The sequence below is a fragment of the Cebidichthys violaceus genome, unplaced genomic scaffold (assembly GCF_023349555.1).
Source record: "Cebidichthys violaceus isolate CVI_PGR_0920_01 unplaced genomic scaffold, fCebVio1.0.p SCAF_11, whole genome shotgun sequence".
In the NCBI taxonomy this organism is placed as follows: domain Eukaryota; kingdom Metazoa; phylum Chordata; class Actinopteri; order Perciformes; family Stichaeidae; genus Cebidichthys; species Cebidichthys violaceus.
In genome coordinates this window covers 12,579,376-12,589,683 of record NW_027176274.1, presented here as the reverse complement: position 1 = coordinate 12,589,683, position 10,308 = coordinate 12,579,376, and the positions used below count along the sequence as shown (strand labels likewise).

General features: G+C 39.0%; 1 long non-coding RNA gene across 1 annotated transcript; it reads right to left on the bottom strand.

Moving 5' to 3' along the window:
* Positions 1 to 1,098: 1,098 nt before the first annotated feature.
* LOC137868237 (uncharacterized) lies at positions 1,099 to 2,446 on the bottom strand. Its single transcript, XR_011102207.1, has 4 exons — positions 2,360 to 2,446; positions 1,755 to 1,881; positions 1,597 to 1,621; positions 1,099 to 1,410 (listed from the first exon to the last, which is right to left on the bottom strand). It is a non-coding gene; the product is annotated as an uncharacterized lncRNA (long non-coding RNA).
* Positions 2,447 to 10,308: the final 7,862 nt, after the last annotated feature.

Sequence of the window (10,308 nt, the reverse complement as noted above, 5' to 3'; positions counted from 1 at the left end):
TGTAATGTGAACGGTGTTGCTCATAGTGACAAACCGACAGAGAAGTAGCACGCTACTCTAGTTTCTCTCAGCTCTACAGATGATTACCATCAAAAATGAAATATGGATTTCTGCTAACAAATAACTTTACAAGGTTATAATATTTTAGGTGTTCAGATTGTTCTTCTGCCCCCTTCTTCCCATACAGTGAACTTTATAAAGCAGAATTACTGACGGTACAGACAGACATACGTACAACTCGTCGCATTCTAACGACTGGTGAACTACTGGGGAAAAAACAGGACTCAATCGCACGACCAAGACACAGGATAAGGTGTAGTTAAACATCCTTTACTTGTCAGCAGCGGTTCGATACATGGGTAAGGGTGGTAGAGGAAAAACAGGTAGAGATATCAAAAATGCGGGGGACAGACAATCACAGTGGCTGGAAAACATACAAAAGCTGGAAGTGAAGTGCCCTGAAATGAGGAGAGGTAAGTAACGCAAAATAAAGAAATACTGACAAAATAACAAAGCATAACTTAGGAAACAGAGGGGAGACCACAAAGACAGGAAGTCAAACAAACAGGACACAAGAGGCAGGGAACTTCAAAATAAAACAGGAAACAAACTAAACCAATACCAAGATCGTGACAAATATGTTTGAGCCATGTAGCTCCATGTATTGTACTGCTCTATATGACCTGTGTGCGAGAGACCTTGGATCATATTGCATGTTTTCTTTTGCTTTTTCATGTTTGAAAGTGCACAAAGAATCCGTACAAGTACAATCCTGAAATTGAATGTAAAATGGACTTTGCATTTTCATTTTGGCAGAAACTCTACACCTTTTGAAAATGCAACCTGAGCATTTGAATTTGAGATTTCATCAGTTCCGCTCGTTTGAAATGAAAATGGCATATGGCAGTTTGCATTTTCATTTAGACGATGGCAGCTTTCTCTCAAGTTTATTTTGTGTCACCCATCATTAGTCGAGAACATATAACAACTGAAATGCACCAGTTTTGGCTGGTTTATCTAAAGCAGGTGTGGCCGACTAGTCAGCCCGAGTCCAAACAGCTGCACTCATGAGCCACATCACTTTTACCCCTAAATTCTAATTACTTCCTCTTTGAGTCCAAGTGGATTAATTATCAAGAGTGAAAATAACTTGGACAGAGAATGTGGAAAATCCTATTTTTAGATTTGTTTGTATTCCAGAAAAGATGGTTGATATGAAATGAGCAGTTTCCCTCATGTACCCACTTCCATTACTCCCTTCCCTTTTGTAGTCCCCTTCTCTTTTAGATTTTTGTACTGCACTTGATATCAGCGAGTCCTGTGTTTATAACGGTGAGGCTGATTGTAGCCACGACATTGACTAACATCAATTTCCAGACAGTTTTCATAAATATCTTCTTCTTTCTCTTGCTGTTGAGGAAAAAAAAGGAAAGAACAAAAATAAAAAATTGCACACTTTGGCTTACAGTATAACTGTAGCTAAATTTAATCTCAGTATCTCTGAAGAACATATTGTAATAGGAGTTGCCTTTTACTTCTCTTTATCTAATTTACTGTGAATATCTCAAATGACAAGCTGATAATTATTATATTTACCATTTCTGCAGTTGGAGAGTGATCCCTGAAAGAGAGTGACATTTATTTTTATATAAATTTTGGCATTTCATTTTTATATTCAAGCAGTATAATGCCACTAGACATGCGTCTTCATGAGCATAGAATCACGTGTTAAACAATGACTGGATGCAACTCACTTGGTACGTTGTTTGCGGACTCTATGCAGAATGATCCAAGCTAATATAAAGATCAGGCAGCACACACAAGGAACAATAGATGCCACAGCAATCACTAGCATGTTTCCAGCTTTCTTGAGCTCTGGGGCTGGAAAAAACAAACAGAATTAAACTCACCATAAGTGTAATATGCTGTTAAATTAAGCTCAAAGTCATCTATAGATTTTGCATGTGGAAGTTCAGCGTTTCATAAAGGAAGTTGAGGTGGAGCACGCATGCCCTGTGGCATCTAGAAATACCCCAGGCACTATTGTTTCATCTGTCTTTACTCTGTAGATTATCCAGTTTGTGTGTGTGTGTGTGTGTGTGTGTGTGTGTGTGTGTGTGTGTGTGTGTGTGTGTGTGTGTGTGTGTGTGTGTGTGTGTGTGTGTGTGTGTGTGTGTGTGTGTGTGTGTGTGTGTGTGTGTGTGTGTGTGTTGTCCATGGAGGTATTGTATAGAAACAGTTGGCCCTGTTGTCTTTAATAACCTCACATTCACTCTGTTCCTTTTTACTTCCTATTTCCTTTGGCTGTTGCCACAGGGATTACGTTTCATCCAATTTATTTTAGGACTGATTAGCTCACCTGTAATTATTAGCTCCCACTTGCGCTCTTGATTTCTTTTGTCCGTGTTGATCTCACAGGTGTAGTTTCCTGTATGAGACTTTTGGACACTCTTAATGACCAGTGGGTACGGTTGGCTTTCCGACATATTTATGTTCAGGCGAAGAGCTTCTTTACTGGCGTGTAAGGGTATCTCTGGGTTGAAGCCGAACAGGATAACCCCGTTCATTTTCCATGTCAGGTGATAGAGCGTGCTGTTTGACTCGTTCTTACAGGGCAGGACCACTTTACTGCCAACCACCTCTGAGATGGTGTTTCCTTCTGTGTTAGAAACATCAATTTTAGATTCAATTTTCACTATAACCATGTTGCCACCATTACATTTCATACTACTGGAGATACTACATAAAAGTTGGATGAAAAGATTGATGCCACTCTCATAATGTCTGTTAAATGTGAAGCTACAGCCAGCACCCGCTTTGCTTAGCTTAGTATACAGACAGGAAACAGTGGTAAACTGCTAGTCTGACTCTGTCTGAAGGTAACAAAATCTTAAAAATGTAATTTAAAAAAAATGTAAGCTTCACATTTACTGTCAATCTTCTCATCTAACTCTCAGCAAGAAAGAGAATAAATGTATTTCCAAAATTGTCAAACTATCAGCTCATATTCATTGTCAGAGTAAAGGTGATGTAAATACATTTTACCTGCTGGTGAGAAAATCCAGAACATGCAACATATCACAGAAAACATCCAGTAAATGGCCAAATAATTACGAAAATCCTCCATCCCACCTAGACACAAAGATAATTCACTGTAAACATCATGTTTTAATATAAAAAAAAATGTTACTTTGTTTAACCAGAAAAGGTCTCCCGAGATTAAGTCTTCTCTTCAAGTGTCCCAGCCAAAATAGGCAGATATAACCATAAGTCGCAGACTAACAAATTGAAAGGAACACCTGTATATGTAACAAACAATAACACAACAATATGTCACAAGATCAACTATACAAACATGTGATTCTTGAATCATGAATAAGAGTGCTAATAAGAATCGTAAAGAATATCAGATCCTTTCCAAAGCCAGATACATTATGATAAATATAATAACTACACTTACTTACCGGTAGTGAGTACCTGCATCTGCTGTTCTGTCTCGATGTAAGTTCCTTAAGTCTAAACTGCAGCTTTCATTTAATGTTACTGCAGCAACAAAAAGGAGTAAAAGCAAATTTCTGCGTATGACACTGCAGAAGTGAACCATGTATGTGAAGTGTGAAGATTAAACCTGGCCAGCTCTCCCACACACAGACATACCCACTCAAGAAATGGTTTCCATACAGGAAGTGAACGTTGTGACAGTGGTCTGTGACCATATGAGTGTGCTTTTTGTGTGTGTGTCTGTGAGGTTGCAGAGCGTGTTGTGAGCTTTTCATCAAGATGTTTTTTGAAGACTGTATATTGCAGAAATGTAGCTCACCATGTGATGTACTGCTCGATATGACCTGAGTGTGAGAGGCCTTGGATCAAATTGCATGTTTTCTTTTTCTTTGACATGCTTGAAAATGCAAAAAATATAAACACTGACAACTAATTCCAAGTATTATCCTGAAGTTGAATGTAAAATGGATTTACATCTTCATTTTGGCAGAAACTAGTGAACTCTACAGGGAGATTTGCAATCGAGGGGCGTCTGCCCTGAGCAGCAGCAAGATAAATCCCCCCATGGAGCTTCAGTGTTCCCAACTAGTCAAACCAAGTCCTAACAGCTGCACTGCTCTCATGAGCCACATCACAATTATGCACAAGCAGACACACCCAATTCCATATATTGCAGCAACTCAACTCAGTGGGCCTGTTGACATTCCTTGTTTGCCACAACCCCTTAAACGTCTGGCTTGTGGAAACTCGTCTTTCTAATGAGTCACTGATGACAGGCAATAGTCTTGCTGTGCATTCCAATACCCCTACTACCATACTGGATAGTATGCCAGAAAAAGACTAAGTAGCCCCAATACATAGTATGTCAAATGCAGTATGCCAAAAATACCAGGATGTCCCACTGCATCCTGTCGTATTTTGCAGTATATCAAGTCACCATGCTTTTCTGGCTATTCTCAACCCACAATCCTCTGCGCCACGGACATATGAGCAAGATGGTCAAAGTTCAAGATGCAATGAAGAAAGAAGGATGTCCCATGCTGACTGTGATAGTAAATACTTTGTAAGGGCAGCTGCAGTATGTACTAAAAATAAAAATCCAAATGATTTGGAACGCAGAGTTAATGCAGTCAGTTTGGTATCATGATATACTTCCACTGTCAGAGTTTTCCAAAAGTCCAAGGTCGTCTCAGTCACAACAGATTTCAGTCTTTCGTGTTTAAGATTCTGGTTAATTTCCAAAATCCCGTTCAGCAGTGAAAGTGTCAATGAGTAATCAGTTTTGCATACTGTGTTTCAATCGTTTTAGCACATCAGTTGTTTGTCCGATGGCATCCGACACACATGGAATGTACTTTATACCAACTTTTACAAATTCTGTCTAGCTGCAAAAGTCCTGATTAGAGAAGATGGGAGTTGAGAAGAAAGTTTCGCTACAGCAGCATTATGATACAGGTAAAGCAATCAAAGTAACAAATATTAAATATAAAAATGCACAATATATACAATGAAATAGAATAATATTAAATTAACTAACCAAACAGTAGTGCTACGATTTAACCAAACGAAACAAACAACTACAGTAACAGTGTTATAGTTGTAGATTGATCTGGCCAGAGGTGATTTATTGTAGATTCTTATTGCAGTAGGCAGGAATGTTCTCCTGTATCTGTCCTTATGACAGCGGAGCTGGATCATTCTGTTGGAGAAAGTGCTCCGCTGTCCCTGCAGTAGGTGGTGGAGAGGGTGGTCCTGGTTATCCAATATGGATAATAATTTTTTCAGTGTCCTCCTCTCCACCACCTTTTCTAGACTGTCCAGTTTGCAGCCAATGATGGACCCGGCCTTCTTAATCAGTTTGTTAAGTCTGTTGGTGTCTCCGGCTCCAATGCTGCTCCCCCAGCAGACTACGGAGAAGTACAGCGCACTGGCCACAACAGACTGATAAAACATCTCAGAAAAAGAGTCGACTCATCCCCTTCTTGTACACAGCGTTGATGTTGGTGTTCCAGTTCAGTCTGTTGTCGATTGAGACACCCAGGTACTTGTACTCCTTCACCATGTCCATATCCTCTCCCAGAACTCTCAGCGGTTGTGGACACGTCGTCTTCCTCCTGAAGTCGACCACCATCTCTCTGGTCTTGGCCGCGTTCAGAAGCAGGTGATTTCTACCGGCCCACTCCACAAAGTCATCCACTACTGCCCTGTACTCCTCCTCCCGTCCATCTCTTATACACCCGAACACTGCAGAGTCATCAGAGAACTTCTGCAGATGGCATGACCCTGAGTTGTACTGGAAGTCAGTGGTGTACAAGGTGAACAGGAAGGGAGACTGAACAGTTCCCTGTGGAGCTCCAGTACCACTGACCACCGTATCAGACAGCACACTGCCCCAGTCGGACAAAGTTGCCTACAATTACGACGTGGCGCCCCAAAGCAATGAGCTTGGAGCCAGGAGCAGCTGTATGTGAGGAAGTATCGGGTCTAAATGAAACCATACAGAGGTTTGTATTACCGTTGATTACAAACATGAATTTCTGGCACGTTTGTCTTCACATAATCTAAATTTAACTTTTTATATACCAGTTGCTCTTTGATGCACTTTTAGTGCTCCTAATAGCATTTACAAGATTTCACCGCGTCCAAAGAATAACAACCAACCAGAGCCGAGGAGTCTCTAGCGCAGCTGTCAAGCGCTGCTCATGAGCTCATGACCTACGATCAAACTGTCATACGATGCAGCACTGATTAAGTTACAAATCAAGGTTATGTTTCAGCATTGCCTATTTTTCTCCTCAAATGTTTTCAGACACATTTTAGTGTGCAGTTTAGCTGTAAAACGAAATAGTTTGCTCCTGCCAGTGGGCGGTTCTTGGTAGGCTTGACCGTTGGCTGCAGGGTCACAAACTTTTTCCACATGACCAAATTTTAAATACCAAACTCATCCAGCCACGCAAATACATATAAGCTCAGTTCCTATTTTGTCCCTGTGATCTGCACTTTTTAACCTTGTTCAATCCAACGTTTGATAGAAGAGAGAACTAATGGGTCCAGGAATAAAAATACCTTGTACAATACTGCCCCATAGTGGTGATTTATGCATAATCCTCTCAACCTTCCATCAGTCCTCAAGAATCAATCCTAACTCTATTCGAATAAACCTATTTTCTATATTTTCTCAGTTGTCAAACAAGTAAAACCCTATGCACTGAAGGATTTAGAGATTGCATTAATGTAATACTTCCACAGTGGAGTTTGCATGGTCTCCCTGTATTAACATTAGTTTACTCCCACAGTCCAAAAACATGCAGATTAGGTCAAATGTAAATCTATAGATCTGAATATGATGGCAAATGATGTTAATAGCAACATTTAAAGTCAGTACAGTTACTCAAGTACTGTTCTTAAGTACAATTAGAAAGGTACTTCACTTGAGTATTTCTATTTTCTACCTTATTCTAATACTTGTTGTATTTTCCACTCCACTACATTTACAAGGCTCACGTTACTTGTTGCTTTGCAGATTAAGATTATTCAAAATGTAATCAGCAAATAAATTATGATGCATTTTTATAGGTTAAGATTAAACTTTTTATTTATTCTTTGCATGAAATTCACAATTTATTAAAAAGTATAAAAAGTAATTAGCCCCATGTTTACCTGCAACATTAGTGATGCTTACACATTAATGCATCACTATTATCCTGTAATATAATGTACATTATTTTGAAATGGGCCATTTTGCTTAGTGAGTACTTTTACTTTTGGTACTTCAAGTACATCTTGATGCTAATTCCTTGTACTTTTCCTTGAGTACTTTTACTTTTACCTTTCCTTGTAACAGAGTGTTTCTAATATGTGGTATTGCAAGTAATAACTAAAAGATCTGGGTACATCTATAAAGTAGAATAAAAAAGAAGTATAGTATAGTTTACTCAAGTAGTTCCTCTGCATGAAAAGGGACAGATCAGGATGAGGAAATAACAATAAAGATTGCCGACTTTTTGGACACCTGAAATACTGGTGTGTGTGTGTGTGTGTGTGTGTGTGTGTGTGTGTGTGTGTGTGTGTGTGTGTGTGTGGCAAAAGTCTGTGTTGAATCAAATGCCACAGAATTGTATGTAAATGCAAATGTCGAAAATATATTGCTACCACTCTTAGCCACAGTTCAAAACCTTTAACAACATTTTAATGTTGTATTAGTTTAATGTTTCTGTCAGTTATCTAAACACACATCATTGTGAACCTTAATGATTTAACTTTTGAACTTTAACCTTGTAATAACAATAATAATACAGTTGAGAGCTACAGTTTTACTATCCGTGTGTGCTTAGCAGAGAAACACTGAGACAACACTTCTTGACCACGTGTGACTTTTTATTGCGTTGGTTCACATTCCAAAAGAAGATACTGCCACACATCTATCAGCAAAGAAGACTACAAGTTAGTAAAAATGTTGTTTTTTTTGTTCTTTCCAAAGATTAATCATGTCTTCTTACAAACATACAGGCAATGCAACAGTCTTGAAATACAAAAATCATACATTACCAGTCATATCAATTCACACAAGGACCAGCATCATACTTAAACTATAACACTGTTAAATGCTTAAAGGTGTTCAACAATTTAGTGATTTAGGGAAGGCTCTTTTTATTCAGATTCGATAACATTGGATTATGGGAGGCGAAGGGATGGCTGGGGGTCCCAAAGGGGTCACAGCTGCCTTCTCTCTGAGTTTCCCTCGAGCCATTTGATCATGCCACCAAAACCAACACTGTGAGGTGAGTGTATGTGTGTCTGTGCACAAAAAGGCACAAGTATGAGCGTAAGTGTGCACTGTGTGACAGTGTTCATGTCTGCAAACATGCAACTTTATGCCCTAATATCTCCTTAACATCATTAAATTATCAGGTGTATACTTTAAAAAACGTGTTATTCAACCATCTGCGCTGCATAACAGAGACGGTTTGTATGTCTGGTGTGGGTGTTTGGGGATTAATGAGCGTGCTGAGGGGACGCATACAAAATAAAACTCAAAAAAATAATAATAATATCAAATAAAACATCAAATTCACATAGGTCCCAGAGCAATATAAGCACTTGCTACAATCTTACAACAGTTGAGAATTTACAAATACAGATAAGGCACAGGAAATCATACAGTGGCAGCTGTTTCAATAAACAAAGCCAGAGAATGTGAGAGGAAGATTTGTGAGAAACCTAAGGCATACTTTAAGACTTAACGTGCTTTGTATTGAAATTCTTGCTAATTATTTGCAAAGAAATTAATCTTTACTTAAACAATTGCATGATTCCGCAGTGTGGGAATTTTGTATTTATCGAGTTTGTGGGATTAACTCAATTCTGTAATCACAATTATAACTTGTGTGAAACCTCTAGACAGTGAAATAACTGAAAACAGCTGCTCTGCACATTATGTACATTATCAGACATAAGATGGAGCGTTATGTACAGCGGGAGTCACTCTTAGTTGTTTGTTTCTCTTTAAATTTGAAAGCATTCCATGAGTATTGTTATTTTCTTGCGGGGTAAGGACGTGCTATGGTCACATGAAATCAAGTAGAAAGATTTTTTCACAGCCATGTCAAGGATGCTTGTTTTCATTGATGAGCACGGTTTCTTTTATTGTCTGGCCTCCAACAATACTTTGTGCTGATGGTGCATGATCTTTATCGCCCGGACGCCTGTTTGTACAGCACGAAAAGAGAGGATTTGGCCTGAGGTCGCTACTATAGTTCGTTCTCTGATAGGGCAAAATGAGCCCTGCTCTCTGCCAAAGTACACAGTTCTACTTAAAGGCTACAAAACACGCATCTAAAATGAAGAGATATACAATCACATTGAAAAAGACATTCAACATGTGGTCTTTTTTTTTTCTTTCTTTTTTTCTCACTAACTCAGTTCTGGCTGTGCAGCCTGGTATATAAACATGAAAAGGAGAGATATGCTCTGAAATGTTTGCACATCTCTCTTCACTTGAAAGAATCCTATGTAAATGGATGCATAGATGAGGTGTTATGAGGGTTGAAGGCCTTGCACAGAGTCTAAACCTCTGAATGTGCAAAAAAAAAATGAAAAAAATAAGGTATGCTCTTCTTCCTCTTCTCAAAGAGCACTATACCTCTAAATGTACCGGCACTTAATCGTGTGATTTGTGTATGCGAGAGCAGTCTCACCCGTGCCCTGTGCAGCCACATGCTGCATTTGCAGTATGTCAGTCTGAATGGGAATGAAAGTCACTGCCTAACTACAGCGAAAATACTGATTTGAAGACACACAAGTATAACTCTTTCCCCTATCTACTCAAACCCCATGTAAAAATGTCTAATCCTCCATTGTATATGATTAAAACTCTTTCAATAGAAAAAGATGTTTCTAAAAATTGAACATTTGAATTTTCGTCAAGTAAAAACATTTCCCCCCTGCATGTGTCCTTTCCACATTTTTAAATATAAGAACACGCTTAATAAAAAAACCTACTCCTCCCCTCTTTTACCTCTACTTTATATTTCATTTGATCACAAACACGCAGATTTTTGCCTCTTTGTAGAATTGTAGCCTGTGTCCTAAAGGTTTGAATCTATCCCTGTTGATTTTGTTTTTCATCCATTGTTTTTTAACCTGCCTGTTCGAGAGTGTGCGTTGTCTTGAGTTAGGTGTGTGTGTGTGTGTGTGTGTGTGTGTGTGTGTGTGTGTGTGTGTGTGTGTGTGTGTGTGTGTGTGCGCTCTCTCTTGTGTTGAACATTTGCTGTGTGCAGGTGTACATGTGCTCTCTCTCTCACAGGT